At 48.7% G+C, this 14,665-nt stretch overlaps 1 protein-coding gene across 2 annotated transcripts in view; it reads right to left on the bottom strand.

Annotated features, from left to right (window-relative positions):
• The window catches only part of LOC147636958 (uncharacterized), a 99,269-nt gene that overhangs the window by 14,687 nt on the left and 69,917 nt on the right, over nucleotides 1–14,665 (bottom strand). The window lies entirely within an intron of this gene.

The following is a 14,665-nucleotide window of genomic DNA, read 5'->3' as shown; positions in this document are numbered from 1 at the left end:
AGAAAGATATATTAAGCGTCTATTAAAGAGCCAATGGGCCTAGGAGACCAAAGTGATACAATAATGTCCATGGCATATCTCATCATGGGATGGAAAATAAAACAGAAAGAAAACATAAACATAGCTATCTCACTTGGGTGATACAAAACTGTCCATGGAAACTCATCATGGAAATACTAAGAACATAGAAACATGAGAGCAGCATCAGCTCCGAGTAGATGGTATACCACTCTCCAAAATATCAAGCATGGGAGAAATGAAATGAAATGATATATTAACGTCTTTAGAAGGCCAAAATGACCTATGAGACCAAAAAGGTTACAACAATTGGTGGATCTGATACAATGTCTGTGTAAGAAAAGCTAAAAACAACTAACTGAAACTGAAATAACTATGAGGAAAAGTACGGTACTAGGAGCTCCTAATGGATAACATCTGGGAGGAAAACTCCAGCAACAAAGGTAAGCATCATACACATCACTATCCAAAGATGTCTCTCACCGGTCGATGGCGGATATCCTCAATGTCCTCCATGGTGAGTACTCTGACTGGACGTCTCCCATGCCGTGCTAGTATGGTCCTGATCCTCTGTTGTAGTCTCCGCCGGTATCGAGATGGGCCTCTCATCTTGGGGCGCCTGGACCGCCCCAGCTCTATAGCCCAATCAATCAGTGTACCTCTAGTGCGGCTATACTCTGGGGCTAGCTGCAATGCCTGCTGGCCTGACTGCTCAATCTCTGGTCGAAAGAAGTCTGTAATCTGCCTCTGTAGGTGTCTCTCCCTCTCTGATCCCCTCCCTCTCAAGAGACCCTCTCTATATCTACGAAGCTCCAGCAAGTATAATCCGAGGCATCTCTGATCCTGGTATCTCATGACTCTAGAAAGTCGTCCGAAACCCTCTCTAAACAGGCAGTGAAAACGGCCTAGTATCTCATAATATACTGGACAGTGACATATGTAATGTAACTCTGTCTCTGGCTCCATCTCGCACAGCTGACAAATCCTGGCCTCAGCTGGTACTCCTCTGAATCTACCAGTCTCAATCTCTAGCTGGTGTGAGGATGTGCGCATCTGACCAATAGCACACCGTACCCCATGAGAAAGATGAGTATCCATGTAGCTGGGTCTAATCACAAACCCATCCTGTGTGAGCTGGAGAAGATGATCTCTATAGAAAGCCATCTTCGTACCAAGCTCCTGTGTCGGCTGTATCCATGTCCTCCTAGTGTCCAGCTGAATCAAGTCCTGCCTGACAAGTCTCGTAATCTCTCCCCGTGTGAGAGAGAGGGAGGGTGCATCCAGGGAGTACTGAAATGGAGGTAGCCTTTCCATACTAAAGCCATGCAACTGGAACCAAGCTGTCATCAGTGCATACCAACATGATCCGTCTCCCTGTGATGCCAACTGTCGTGAAGACTCCAGGGCTAAGCGAGCATATCTGTCTCTAGGGAGAGCCCAAGTGCTATGTATAAACGAGACTGATCAAGTGAGTGCCTCTACTACCAATGGGGGGGCAGCCATCTCTGCACGGATAATATCATGTGGTACGGAGGCCTTGGCCCTAATCATCCGGGAAATCATAGAAACCAAGGGCCTCTCCATATGTCTCCATCCATCAGTGCTACCAGCTCGGCTGTGGTGATCCACTGAGGGTCCCCATATCTCCACTCCATACAGCATGGCTGAAGTGACCAAAGTGTCAAAGAGCCAGAGCTTTGTTCGAGGTTCCTGAAACTTAACCTGCGAACACATCCTCTCTAGTCTCCCCAATGCTGCATAAGCTCTGGTCAATCTGGTCTCCGCTGCTCTCCTCAAGGAAAATAGTGGGCCACTGAAAACCACACCAAGGTAAGTAAATGCATCTGTATACTCCACTGTCTCCTGACCATATGTAAAGGTGGGTACTGACCTCCTAACCCACTGTGCTGTGGTGTTAAACACCATCACCTTGGTTTTACCAAGGTTAACAGACAATCCACTGTCCTGTGCAAATGTGTGCAATGCATCCAAATGACGTTGCATCCCCTCTGGAGAATCTGAGATCAGCACAATATCATCAGCATACAATAACAGCCGAATCCATGTCCCTGCTAGCTGTGCTCCTCTGTCACCCTCCCGCTCTACATAGTCTGAAACCTCATCCACGTACATCCCAAATAAGGTGGGAGAAAGGGGGCAGCCCCGTTTCACTCCAATAGTGGAGTGAACCATCTCAGATATACCCTGAGTAGTATGTACATGTCCCACAACTGTCCTGTATAAAGCCACGATTCCCCAAATCAGCTCTGTGGGCACTCCCATCTCCTGTAGTCTGCGCATCAGTCTGGCTCTCGGTACTGTGTCAAAAGCTTTGCGGAAATCCACAAAGCAACAATAAATCCTCCTGCCATATAATCTGCCCTCCTTAATAATAGCCTCTGAGTGTCAAGATATGGTCAAGAGTGGAGAAACCTCTCCTGAACCCTGCCTGCCCTGATGCACGTATGCCCTCTCTCTCTGCCCATCTACTCAACTCCTACTCAAGAATAGATGCATATAATCTAGCCAATGTGTGACCAATCATGATGGTACGATAATTCCCAGGAAGCATGGGATCCCCTGACTTGAAGATAGGCACAATCGTGGACATATTCCAAGTCTCAGGAAAACCCTCACACATGGCTCGGTTAAACATCATAGCAATAAGCTTTGCAAGCATATCTCTGGCATGAATAAAGTGCTCTGCTACCAAACCATCATGATCATATGCTCTCCCAGTCCTCATCCTGTCAATAGCTTTCCTTACCATCTCAGCAGTAAAGAAAGCACATGTCTCTGGCCGATGGGTCTGGCAGGGGCGGCTGTCCTGCTGCTGTGTACAGGGATGTTGCATACCCACCCCAAATCTCTGTGGAGGTAATGGCTGGTGATGGTGAATGCTCATGAAATCGTCTCCATGCCTCGCCTGAGTCTCGACTCATAAATAACTGATACAAATCCCTCTCTAACTGAGCAAGATAAGCCCTCTTCTTCCGTCGCACTAGGTGCCGGAAGGTAATCCGTGACTGTCTGTGAGTGGTAACACCCATGAGCACCTCTCTCTGTGATCTGATCCTCATCTCTCTGCACTCCTCATCATACCAACTGTTTTGGGGCATGTTCCCAGATCTCCGTGTAGGCTGACTATGGGGATATGCCTTTGATGCTGCAGCATGAAGCGTATCTATCAATATCTGAGTGAGCTCATCTAATGACCGTCCCGGCTCCTCGGCACATAAGCGTCTGTATATCTCATCCGTGTATACGGTGTCAGTCTCCCTTGTAAAGGTATAACGAGTGTGTGTGGAGACCTGTCCCAATGGAGCGGTGCTGAACTGAAATGTGAGAGTGAAGGACAAGATAGCATGATCCACTGCTATTCCAACCGGCCTAGTGCCTACCATAAAATCCTGAAAAGAGGGAATGAGACTGGGCTGAGCCATAACATAGTCCACTGTACTAGCACCATGCCTATGTGGAAAGCAAGTGAAACCGCCCGATGTCGGGAATCTCTGTAGGCCATTCAGGATGGCCAATCCATGTGCAGTCCCCATGTCTATCAAATACCGCCCATACACTGTATGTTCCTCATCCTGTGAGAGTCTAGATAGGCCCATATCCCTAACATCAAGCTCCCTCAACATCTCCTCTGAGGTATCATAAAATACTGTCTGGTTATGGGCGGTCCTGGCATTGAAGTCCCCCAGGAGAATGATGTCACCATCCCTGGAGAACTCCCAAATGTCATCTGGTGATGCATACACTGATGTACTAGGAGCAAAATAGCATATAGCAATGTAGAGATATCTGCCCGTCTCTGCCCTCAGTCTAACCCACATGTACCTAGCCTGCTCATCTCTGCGGACTATATGTATCAGTGGCTGTAGCTCCTCTCTAAACAATACTGCCACTCCTCCTGAGCCCCGTCCTCTATGCTCTGAACGAGGCTCCTGTCTACGAGAGAGAGAGAGAGAGAGAGAGAGAGAGAGAGAGAGAGAGAGATATTAAGCGGCTACTAAAGACCCAATGGGCCTATGAGACCAAATTGATACAATAATGTCCATGGCATATCTCATCATGGAATGGAAAATAAAACAGAAAGAACACATCAACATAGCTATCTCACTGGGGTGATACAAAACTGTCCACGGAAACTCATCATGGAATACTAAGAACATAGAAACATGAGAGAAGCATCAGCTCCGAGTAGATGGTATACCACTCTCAAAAAAATCAAGCATGGGGCTAATGAGTATGGCCGAGAGGTCTCCCTTAGCTATGTCATGTGGAAAGGTAGCTCGATGGCGGTGGAGCATGTCTTGGATCTGGAGTTGATGAGGTGATTGTGGCCGACGGCCGGGGGGCTGGGGGCGTCAGGCACACCAGAGTGTGGAGGCTCGGTCTGAGGCAGCTCCTCTCGGGCGAGGTAGGTTTGGAGCAGCTCGTGGAGGATCCACAAGATCCACTATATCATTGTCCTCCACCTCCTGGGTCTGGAAGAAACTAGTGATGGTTGGCTGGCAAGAAAGAACGAAAGAAAGAAAGCTGTATCAACGTCTACTAGAGGCCAAACTTGACCTATGAGACAAATCAATGTACAACTGTCAATGCCTTCTGGATGTCCAAGAAAAAAAAAGGACAAAATGAACATAAAATAAACTATGAAAGTACTGAGCTAGTGGGGGAGTGTGATGGATGGAGCACTACTGCTAGAGGCTCAGTATGCAACCTATATGCGCAGGGTATTCAAGAATGCAACCTATATATGCAGGGTATACAAGAGAGAGAGAGAGAGAGAAAGAAAGAAAGAAAGAAAGAAAGATTTTATTAACGTCTTCCAAAAGACCGAACTCGGCCTATGAGACAAATCGGAGTACCTGTATGGGGTATCCTCTGTCATCCCAACAAAATGAAAAAGTATTGAACTAAAAAGCTGAATCTGGGTGTGCAATAAGTACAATGAGTGGTGAAGGGGATGGAGCTCTACTACTAGGAGAATGCAAAGCTATATGCATGGAGTATACAATCATGATATGCAGCCTAGCTAGCTCCATCCTGTACCATACTGGGGGTATAAAATGGTATACATCAGTGAAGGGGGTGTCCACAGCTCCCTGAAGAACATGCCTGGGTGTGCTCTGAAGCGAGCCAGTCGCTCCGCACCCTCTCTGTGAAACTGAGCTCTGATCTCTGTCATCTCTCTCTGGTATAGGCGTGGTGTCTGAAAGCCAGGTGTCCTCTGCCTCCTACGGGCTCTAAGTGTCTCTGCTCTCTGGAGAGAGAGAGAGAGAGAGAAATGATATATTAACGTCCTCAAAAGGCCAAAATGACCTATGAGACCAAAAAGGTTACAACAATTGGTGGATCTCATACAATGTCTGTGTAAGAAAAGCTTAAACAACTAAACAACTAACTGGACGTCTCCCATGCCGTGCTAGTATGGTCTTGATCCTCTGTTGTAGTCTCCGCCTGTGTCGAGATGGGCCTCTCATCTTGGGGCGCCTGGACCGCCCCAGCTCTATAGCCCGATCAATCAGTGTACCTGGTGCGGCTATACTCTGAGGCTAGCTACAATGCCTGCTGGCCTGACTGCTCGATTTCTGGTCGAAAGAAGTCTGTAATCTGCCTCTATAGAAGTCTCTCCCTCTATGATCTCCTTCCTCTCAAGAGACCCTCTCTATGTCTACGTAGCTCCAGCGAGTCTAATCCGAGGCATCTCTGATCCTGGTATCTCATGACCCTAGAAAGTGGTCGGAAACCCTCTCTGAATAGGTAGTGAAAACAGCCTCGTATCTCATAATATACTGGACAGTGACATATGTAATGTAACTCTGTCTCTGGCTCCATCTGGCACAACTAACAAATCCTGGCCTCGGCTGGTACTCCTCTGAATCTGCCAGTCTCAATCTCTAGCTGGTGTGAGGATGTGCGCATCTGACCGATAGCACACCGTAACCCATGAGAAAGATAAGTATCCATGTAGCTGGGTCTAATCACAAACCCATCCTCTGTGAGCTGGAGAAGATGATCTCTATAGAAAGCCATCTTCGTACCAAGCTCGTGTGTCGGAGGTATCCATGTCCTCCTAATGTCCAGCTGAGTCAAGTCCTGCCTGATAAGTCTGGTAATCTCTGCGCGTGTGAGAGAGAGGGGGGGTGCATCGAGGGAGTACTGAAATGGAGGTAGTCTATCCATACTAAAGCCATGCAGTTAAAACCCAGCTGTCATCTGTGCATACCAACATGATCCGTCTCCCTATGATGCCAACTGTCGTGAAGACTCCAGGGCTAAGCGAGCATATCTGTCTCTAGGGAGAGCCCAAGTGCTATGTATAAAGGAGACTGATCGAGTGAGTGCCTCTACTACCAATGGGGGGGCAGCCATCTCTGCACAAATAATATCATGTGGTACGGAGGCCTTGGCCCTAATCATCCGGGAAATCATAGAAACTAAGGGCCTCTCCATACATCTCCATCCATCAGTGCTACCAGCTCTCGGGGCTGTGGTGATTTACTGAGGGTCCCCATATCTCCACTCCATACAGCATGACTGAAGTGACCAAAGTGTCAAAGAGCCAGAGATTTGTTCGAGGTTCCTAAAATTGAACTTGCGAACACATCCTCTCTACTCTTCCCAATGCTGCATAAGCTCTGGTCAATCTCGTCTCTGCTGCTCTCCTCAAGGAAAATAGTGGGCCACTAAAAACCACACCAAGGTAAGCATATGCATCTGTATACTCCACTGTCTCCTGACCATATGTAAAGGTGGGAACTGACCTCCTAACCCACTGTGCTGTGGTGTTAAATACCATCACCTTGGTTTTACCAAGGTTAACAGACAATCCACTGTCCTGTGCAAATGTGTGCAATGCAGCCAAATGACGCTGCATCCCCTCTGGAGAATCTGAGATCAGCACAATATCATCAGCATGCAATAACAGCCAAATCCATGTCCCTGCTAGCTGTGCTCCTCTGTCACCCTCCCACTCTACATAGTCCAAAACCTCATCCACATACATCCCAAATAAGGTGGGAGAAAGGGGGCAGCCCTGTTTCACCCCAATAGTGGAGTGAACCATCTCAGATATACCCTGAGTAGTACGTACCTAACCCACAACTCTCTTGTATAAAGCCATGATTCCCCAAATCAGCTCTGTGGGCACTCCCATCTCCTGTAGTCTACGCATCAGTCTGGCTCTCGGTACTGTGTCAAAAGCTTTGCGGAAATCCACAAAGCAACAATACATCCTCTTGCCATATAATCTGCCCTCCTCAATAATAGCTCTGAGTGTCGTGTCAAGATATGGTCAAGAGTGGAGAAACCTCTCCTGAACCCTGCCTGCCCAGATGCACGTATGCCCTCTCTCTGTGCCCATCTACTCAACTCCTGATCAAGAATAGATGCATATAATCTAGCCAATGTGTGACCAATCATGATGGTACGATAATTCCCAGCAAGCATGGGATCCCTTGACTTGAAGATAGGCACAATCGTGTGGACATATTCCAAGTCTCAGGAAAACCCTCACACATGGCTCGGTTAAACATCATAGCAATAAGCTCTGCAAGCATATCTCTGGCATGAATAAAGTGCTCTGCTACCAAACCATCATGATCATATGCTCTCCCAGTCCTCATCCTGTCAATAGCTTTCCTTACCATCTCAGCAGTAAAGAAAGCACATGTCTCTGGGCATGGCTCTGATGGGTCTAGCAGGGGCGGCTGTCCTGGTGCTGTGTACAGGGATGCTGCATACTCACCGCAAATCTCTGTGGAGGTAATGGCTGGTGATGGTGAATGCTCATGGAATAGTCTCCATGCCTCGCCTGAATCCTGACTCATAAATAACTGATACAAATCCCTCTCTAACTGAGCAAGATAAGCCCTCTTCTTCCGTTGTACTAGGCACCGGAAGGTAATCCGTGATTGTCTGTGAGTGGTAACACCCATGAGCACCTCTCTCTGTAATCTGATCCTCATCTCTTTGCACTCCTCATCATACCAGTTGTTCTGGGGCATGTTCCCAGATCGTCTTCGTGTAGGCTGACTATCAGGATATGAGAGAGAGAGAGAGAGAGAGAGAGAGAGAGAGAGAGAGAGAGAGAGAGACACAGAGAGAGAAATGAAATGAAATGATATATTAATGTCTCTAAGAGGCCATAATGGCGTATGAGACCAAAACTGAGAGTACATCTGAAGTTGGTGTCTCATCAAAGAGAACAACTAAATGAGACTAATAAGTACAATAAATTGATTGTCTTACAGCTATAAGAACAGAATTGTAAGACTCCGAGATGATAAATACTCGAAACTACTGGAAAATGTATATCAGGTAGATCCATGTATGTTGATCAGTTGAAGTGTTGCCCTCTCGTTCGATCAAGTATCTCCGCCATGGGGCTCTCTAGAATGGAGAGGTCGTAGAAGCGAGGTAGGTGCCTCCGATGCTGAGAAATAATGGCTTTGATCTGGCGATGGTGAGGATGCCGTGGTCGGGATCCTGGTGGGCGTGGCCGACGAGCACGACATAAGATGACTGCTCTATTAGTGGTGACTCCCTGGGAGCGGGGTTGGTGCCCTGATGGCCCAATGGAGGAGGTATCAGGAGCTCTGTGGGCTGGGTTGCTGGTGCTGGTGCCGAAGAAATCTGTCAGGGTCCTCTGTCTAGGTGCATCATGGCTCGGTCTCGTGTCTGCCAAGAGGGTCTCTCTGTGTCTCCTGAGCTCAAGTACGAACAATCCCAGGCATCTTTGATCCACAAACTCCATGACCCTGCGTAACAGCCCAAAACCCTCTTGGAAGAGGCATTGATATCTCCCTCGGATCTCATAATAGACTGTACATCGGCAAATGTAGTGCTCATTTGTCTCTGCCTCCTGGTAGCATAGCTGACAAATGTGGTCATCCAAGATCTGATGCACATCGCCCTGTCTCAATCCGCAGCTGGTGTGATGAGGTCCGGATCTGTCCAATGCACAATGTATCCCATGTGATAGGTGTACATCCATGTACGCCGTGCGGGTGATAAAATCATCTGGTGAGAGGTGTAGAAAATGGCTCTTGTAATGAGCCATTTTCGTGCCTAAGGGCTCAAGGGGGCTAGTCCATGTCCTCTCTCTGTCCACTCTGATGATATCTATCCTGATCACGTGGTTTTGCTTTGAGCGGGTGAGATCCAAAAATGGACAATCCAGACTATACTGAAAGGGTGGTAGTGCCTCTATCTGCAAACCATCATCTCATCTGAGCGTACCAGCAATAAGTATCTCCATCCTTTGCCAACTGTATGGATGAGGTCAATGCCAATCGGGAGTACCTCTGCTAAGGGAGCTCCCATAGCCGCTGTAAAAAGGTAACTGCCTGGAAATAGGGCCTCGGTTACTACTGGTGCAGCACCCAGCTCAGCCCGAACAATCTCATGTGGTACTGATGATTTGCTCCGAATCATGCGGGCAATCATCATAATCAGTGGTCTCTCCATTTGGCTCCATCCCTCATCTATCCCTCTCTGAGATCTGTGATGTATGCTGGGCCCCCAAATTGGAGCTCCGTACAGGAGGGTCGGTGTGACAAGCGTATCAAATAGCCACAATTTGGTGTGCGGCTCCTGAAACTGTATGTGTACACACTGCCTCTCAAGTGCCCCCAAGGCTGCATGCCCTCGAGCTAATCTAGCTATTGCTGCCTCCTTCAGGGAGAAACGCGGTCCTGTGAAAGTAACTCCCAAGTAGACATATGACCTGACGTACTCAACCACTTCCCCTCGGAAAGTGAACTGAGGCTCTAATCTCGTCACCCATGCCTGTGTGGTGTTAAACACCATAACCTTGGTTTTCCCAAGGTTCACTGTCAGATCTCTATCTGCACAGAAAGCCTGTAATGCATCCAAGTGTCTCTGTAATCCCTCCGGAGAGTCTCAGATTAGAACAATATCATCAACATATAACAAGATGGGTATCAACACCCCTGCCAGGCATGCCCCTGGGCCTCCCAATCTGTCTACATAATCAAAGACCGCATCAATGTACAGTCCAAAGAGGGTGGGTAATAGCGGGCATCCTTGCTTCACCCCTATCGTGCTGGTCACCATATCGCATAGTCCGCCTGGAGCTCCGACTCTGCCTGTCACAGACTCATACAAAGCATATATCCCCCACTGCATATCCTCGGGTACCTCAATGTCATGCAATCTGTGCATAAGCCTGGCACGTGGTATGATATCGAAGGCTTTGCGGAAGTCCACAAAGCAGCAATATATCCTTCTCTTCTGTGCCCTGCCCTCTTCAATAAGTGCCAGAAGTGTCACTATGTGATCCAAGGTAGTAAATCCTCTCCTGAAGCCGGCCTGTCCATGTGCTCGATCACCATGCCTCTCTGCCCAGCGGCTCAGCTCCGACTCCAATATAGATATAAGAGCCATATAGTTTGGCCAAGTAATGACCAATCATGATCGTCCTGTAGTTGCCTGGTACCATGGGGTCCCCACTCTTAAAGAGTGGTACAATGATATGCTCTGTCCAGCTTGCCGGGAAACCCTCACAAATGGCAAGATTAAACACATGTACGATGCGCGGAGCCAAGGTGTCGTAGAAGTGCTCTCCAACTAGCCCATCATGATCCTGTGCCTTTCCATTCTGTAACCTGTCTATTGCATCTAGCACCATCCGCATAGTAAAAAAGGTGCTGCTAGCCGGTCTATAAGAGTCCATAATGACCTATGAGACCAAAACTGAGAGTACATCTAAGGTTGGTGCCTCATCAAAGAGAAAACCAAATGAAACTGAAAAGTACAATAAACTGACCGTCTTACAATTATAAGAACTGTAAGTAAGACTCCTAGATGATATTGAGTAGAAAATATTGGAAAATGTATATCAAGTAGATCCATGTATGCTGATCTGTTGACGTGCTGCCTCTTCTCAAATCAAATATCTCCGCCATGGGGTTGTCTAGAATGGAGAGGTCGTAGAAGCGAGGTAGGCGCGTCCGATGCCGAGTAATAATGGCTCTGATCTGGCGATGGTGAGGATGCTGTGGTTGGGATCCTGGTGGGCATGGCCAACGAGCACGACATAAGACGACTACTCTATCAGTGGTGGTGACTCCCTGGGAGCGTGGTTGGTGCCCTGATGGCCCGATGGAGGAGGTATTAGGAGGTGTGTGGGCTGGGCTGCTGGTGCTGGTGCTGGTGTTGAAGAAATCTGTCAGGATCCTCTGTCTAGGAACATCATGGCTCGTCGGTCCCCTGTCTGCCAAGAGGGTCTCTTTGTGTCTCCTGAGCTCAACTAGGAACAATCCCAGGCATCTCTGATCCTCAAACTCCATGACCCTGCGTAACAGCCCAAAACCCTCTCAGAAGAGGTAGTGATATCTCCCTCGGATCTCATAATAGACTGTACATCGGCAAATGTAGTGCTCCTCTGTCTCTACCTCTTGGTACCATAGCTGACAAATGCGGTCATCCGAGATCTGATGCACATATCGCCCTATCTCAATCCACATCTGGTGTGATGAGGTCCGGATCTGTCCAATGGCACAACGTATCCCATGTGATAGGTGTACATCCATGTACGCCGGGCAGGTGATCAAATCATCTAGTGAGAGGTGCAAAAAATGGCTCTTGTAATGAGCCATTTTCGTGCTGAAGGGCTCAAGGGGACTAGTCCATGTCCTCTCTGTGTCCACTCTGACGATATCCATCCTAATCACGTGGTTTTGCTCTGAGCAGGTGAGATCCAAAAATGGACAATCCAGACTGTACCGGAAGGGTGGTGGTGCCTCTATCTGCAAACTATCCGAGAGAGAGAAAGAAAGAAAGAAAGTTGTATTAACGTCTTCAAAAGGCCAAAATGACCTATGAGACCAAAAGGTTACATCATATCCATGAGGTACATCATCCTGGGTACAAAATAGTAATAAAGAAAGATAACAAAAATCTAGAACTTTAAAATCTGATCTAGGTCCATGAGCAAAGAGCTCTCATATCACCCTAATACATCCCTCATGGGCTGCTGTGACATGGTGCTCAAGGTGGTAAAACTGAGGTGGCGCGAGAAGGTCCTGCAATGATGGGAGATGATGGCCCGGATCTTCTTGTGGTGGCGTGGCCGTGGGCGAGGGACATGGGGTCTGGGGCATCGAGCTCTGCATAACTCAGTGGCTCTGTCGAGTGTCACACCTCTCGGCCGTGCTCCTACACTAGCCTGTGGTCTGGGTATGATGGGTGGATCAGCCCTGAAGAAGTCGGTGAGAGCTCTCTGTGTTAGTCCTCAAGCAAGTACAGCTGATTTGGATCTCACTAAGGACTCCCTGTGTCTACGGAGCTCTAGAAGAAAAAGTCCCAGGCATCTCTCATCCAAGAAGTCCATGATCCTGGAAAGTGGTCCGAACCCAGCTCGGAAGAGGCAGTGGAACCTCCCCTGAATCTCATAGTATACAGGGCATCGGCATATGTAATGGTCCTCTGTCTTGGGCTCTGTGTGCCACAGTTGGCATATCCTGTCCTCTGGTGCGGCCGCCCTAGGCCCATATCTGGCAGTCTCCACTCTCAGCTGGTGAGAGAGAAAGAAAGAAAGAAAGAAAGATATATTAAGCGTCTACTAAAGGCCCAATGGGCCTATGAGACCAAAGTGATACAATGATGTCCATGGCATATCTCATCATGGAATGGAAAATAAAACAGAAAGAAAACATATAAATAGCTATCTCACTGGGGTGATACAAAACTGTCCATGGAAACTCGTCATGGAATACTAAGAACATAAAAACATGGGAGCAACATCAGCTCTGAGTAGATGGTATACCACTCTCCAAAATGTCAAGCATGGAGCTGACGAGTATGGCCGAAAGGTCTCCCTCAGCTATGCCACGTGGAAAGGTATCTCAATGGCGGCGGAGCATGTCCTGGATCTGGAGCTGATGCGGTGATCGTGGTCGACCGGGGGGGGGGTTGTCGAGGGCGTCGGGCACGCTGGAGTGCAGAGGCGCGGTCCAAGGTAACTCCTCTCGGGCGAGGTAGGTCCAGAGCAGCTCGTGGAGGGTCCACAAGATCCACTATGTCAGTATCCTCCACCTCCTGGGTTCGGAAGAAACTGGTGATGGTTGGCTGTCTGCCAAGGGAGGGGGCGGGGTGGTTGGGTTGGGGCATGTGTCTCAAGAAGGTGTCCCTGTGTCTGCGGAGCTCAAGCAGGAAGAGGCCCAGGCAATGCTGGTCCTGGAAGTCAATGATCCTGAAGAGTGGACCGAATCCCTCACGAAATAGATAGTGAAACCTCCCGCGGATCTCATAGTATAATGGGCAGCGGCATATGTAATGCTCCTCCATCTCAACCTCTGTGTGGCATAGTCGGCACATCCTCTCCTCTCTAGGTGTCCGTACGAGCTTCCCGGCTCTGAAGATGCGCTTAGCTCTACATGCTCCACTCTGAGGTGGTGGGAAGAAACCCGTATCTGGCCAATCGCAATCCGCATGGCATGGGACATGTGAACACTCAAGTAGCCCGGCTGCTGGATGAATCCATCCTCAGTGAGTGTGAGGAAGTGGTCTCTGTAAAAGTGCATCTTCGTGGGGAGCTCCGAGGGTGTGATCCATGTGCAATGTGTGTAGAGGCCAAGAAGATCTGACCAGATAACCCGGTTGGTATCCTCGTGAGACAGCCGGAAAAAAGGGGAGTCCAAACTGTACTGAAGGGGGGGGTAGGTGGTCCATGTAGAGCCCATATACTGAGAACCAAGTGGAGACTAGTGCATACCATACTCCAAAGTGCCCCTCAAGTGCTAGCTGTCTGGAGGACTCCAGGGCAAGCCTCGGGTACCTGTGGGGATCCATGTGACTAATGTGATGGAGGTATGTGACTGTCTGGAAGAGTGCCTCCACTACCATCGGGGCTGCAACAAACTCTGCCTGGATAATCTCGTGTGGGACTGATGGTTTGTTGCGGATCATACGGGAGAACATCGTGACCTGGGGCCTCTCAACTTGCTGCAAACTCCTCATCGGATAAATCTGGCCCCAGAAAGCTGCTCCATACATCAAGGCTGGTGTGACAAGGGTGTCAAAAAGCCAGCCCTTTGTCCTGGGCTCCTGGAAATGTGCCTGGAAGCACTGCCGCTCAAGTAAGCTCAAGGCTGCATATCCCTGTGTAACTCTGGCATGTGTTGCGGGAAGCATGGTAAAGCGTGGGCCACTGAAAGTGACACCAAGGTAGACATAGGACGAGACAATCTCCACATGATCCCCTCTATATGTGAAGCTCAATCTGGATGTGACGGGGCGAGAGGTATTGAAGACCATTACCTTGGTTTTACCAAGGTTAACAGAGAGGTCCCGCTGAGTGCAAAAGTCATGTAAGGCATCCAACTATCTCTGAAGCCCTTCGGCTGAGTCTGACAGGAGGACAATGTCATCTGCATAAAGTAGTATGGGGATCAATATGCTTGCCAGTGTGGGACCAGCCCCGCCTAATCCATCAATGAAGCTCGAGATCTCATCAATGTAGAGGCCGAAAAGAGTGGGTGATAGAGGGCAGCCCTGTTTCACCCCAATAGTAACCCGTGACTGTCTGTGAGTGGTAACACCCATGAGCACCTCTCTCTGTAATCTGATCCTCATCTCTCTGCACTCCTCATCATACCAGCTGTTTTGGGGC

This window comes from Cibotium barometz, chromosome 7 (genome assembly GCF_041138505.1).
Source record: "Cibotium barometz isolate CiBa-2024 chromosome 7, ASM4113850v1, whole genome shotgun sequence".
Lineage (NCBI taxonomy): Eukaryota > Viridiplantae > Streptophyta > Polypodiopsida > Cyatheales > Cibotiaceae > Cibotium > Cibotium barometz.
This window is presented reverse-complemented; position numbering and strand designations above follow the sequence as displayed.